The 2341-nt window shown below is 42.1% G+C and overlaps 1 pseudogene; it reads left to right on the top strand.

The window, feature by feature from the left end:
* The first annotated feature begins 478 nt into the window (after positions 1–478).
* LOC121028009 (ribose-phosphate pyrophosphokinase 2-like) lies at positions 479–1552 on the top strand (annotated as a pseudogene).
* Positions 1553–2341: the final 789 nt, after the last annotated feature.

Here is a 2341-nt window from a genome sequence, read left to right on the forward strand (position 1 = left end):
TTTCTGAAGTTTTCAGGAATTATTTAAGCAGGGTCTCTTGATCTAGGGGCAATGTTTTTCCTGAGAGGTGAAGAGACTCTGGTTTCTCTTTATGTGTTAGGAGGAAAAGGCAGGAGGTTTTGGAGTTAAGCACACTTGGTTTGCTTGTTGGCATTATCACTTTCTAGCCATTCGAGATGGAGTAAGTTACTTGTCTCTCCAGGTCTCAGTTTTCATATGTATATGTGTATGTGTATGGATATGTATACATATATAGAATTGGGAGGATATTATGTATGTCATAGGGCTGTTTTGAGCATCACCCTGAGTCTTTGTATGTATAGAATCTGGCCTATAGTGGGTATTTAACACATGTTAGGTCTTGTCCTTTCCTGAACTACTACTGGGTGCTAGCCCAATGCACACTATGGGGAAACCACTCCCCACCCCATCACTGTTTCAATCCAGATAAAATCTAGTTAAAATAGACAACAAGAACATCTGAGAGAGGAGATTGTGGTTGAGTTGTGGAAGTTGAGGGGTCGGCCTGTGGAGTGGGTTCTGGGAACTGTAAAAGATGCTGTCAGTGCTCCCTGCAATAGCCCCTTGGACCACCATGGAGGTCACTTTTAACTTGGGTGGTCAGCTTCTGCGTCAAATCAATTACCTACTCAAGCACACGATTCTGTTTGAAGGTTTTCTCTGGCCTCATACACATGCTATGCCTGGAAGTTACTGCCCCCAAGAGTGACTCTTGACTAACGGGGACAGGAGTTGATGGATAAAAATTCCAGCTCTCTTGCTTCTAGGTAGGGGTAATTCTCAGGTGTGTTCTACTCAGTCTCTTGGAGGGATCTCAATGGGGGGGGAGCCCTAGCTGTCATAGCAGCATTAACGCATCCCGTCACATACTTCTCTGCTCCCCCACTTGCTTCCTGGGATGACCTCCAGAAGTACTATGTTCCCAAATAATTCTGTGCTTCCAGTAGCTGGGGCAGATCACATCACTACCGTGGGCCTACATGCTGCTCATCCAGGACTTCTTTGCCATCCCTGTGAGTGACTCACATGGAGAAACCAGAGAATATTGCTGACCAGAGGATGTGTGTTGTCATTTCTCCCAAAGCAGGAGGCTGCATCATTCACGGACAGACTGCATGTGGTGTTGGCCTTGGCACACAGAGAAAGAAGGAGAGCCATGGAGGTGGGTAGCATGATTTGGACTGGTGCTTAAGTAAAGATCAGGTAGCCATCCTTGTGGACAACAAATGCTATATACTGCAGTCAAGCCACTCTACCAAAGCCACCAAAGTTTATGCCATCTTTACTCATGGGATCTTCTCTGGGCCAGCTATTTCCAGAATTAATAATGCTGCCTCTGTAGCTATCAACATCACAGAGACCATTCTACAAGAGGACAAAACAAAACATTGCTCTAAGATGCAAGTTACGGGTGTTTCAATGATTTTGGCGGAGGCAATCAGAAGGGCAGACAATGGTGCGTGTCTCCTACTTGTTTAGCCATAGCCCTTCATATCTCCACGATATTATGATTTCATACGTGATATCTTGAATTAAATTTTTTTTCACTTCAGAATTCAGTAAAATATAGAATGATGACTATTAAAGTATCAGATCTCTGTTTTAAGCCTTGGAACATATCTTTGTGGTTTTAGGAAACAGTGGCTAGGGATACAGGAATGCTCGTTTGGTTTTTAACTGAACTTGAATGAGAAATGTCAGTGTCAGAGCGCCTGAGTGGCTCAGTTGGTTAAACATCCAACTCTTGATTTCAGCTCAGGTCATGATCTCACAGTCGTGAGATTGAGCCCCACATTGGGCTAAGCACTGATAGAGCGGAGCCTGCTTGGGACTCTCTCTCTCTCTCTCTCTCTCTCTCTCGGCCCGTCCCTTGCGTGCATGCTCTCTCTCACAAAATAAAAAAATAAACATTAAAACAACAACAAAAAGAAGTGTTGGTGCCATTTTGTCTTGTTGTGATGGGGAACTTTTACCTTTGTTCTTATGATAGTCTTAAGCCACAATCATATAATTGCACAACTTTCTTATACAATATAATCCCCTTGAGGAAATTCATATTTTACATACTTCTGAGGTTGTCAAAGATAGCTTCCTATGAAAGCATTTTGTGTACTAGTTTACATGTAATAATAATATTATGAACATTCAAGTAAAGCCCAAATTAGTTCTCTCCTTTCAAGTGTACATTAGAAAATCATGAAATACCCCGAATGTTAACTTTCAGGGTTCAAATAAGCCAGTTAGCTATTTTGCTTAATTTAAACCGAATTTCATTTAGCTAAAAATGCCAGTGAATCATTTATTTTCTCATAGGAGTTAA

This window comes from Herpailurus yagouaroundi, unplaced genomic scaffold (assembly GCF_014898765.1).
Source record: "Herpailurus yagouaroundi ecotype Mexico unplaced genomic scaffold, PumYag 100, whole genome shotgun sequence".
Classification (NCBI taxonomy): domain Eukaryota; kingdom Metazoa; phylum Chordata; class Mammalia; order Carnivora; family Felidae; genus Herpailurus; species Herpailurus yagouaroundi.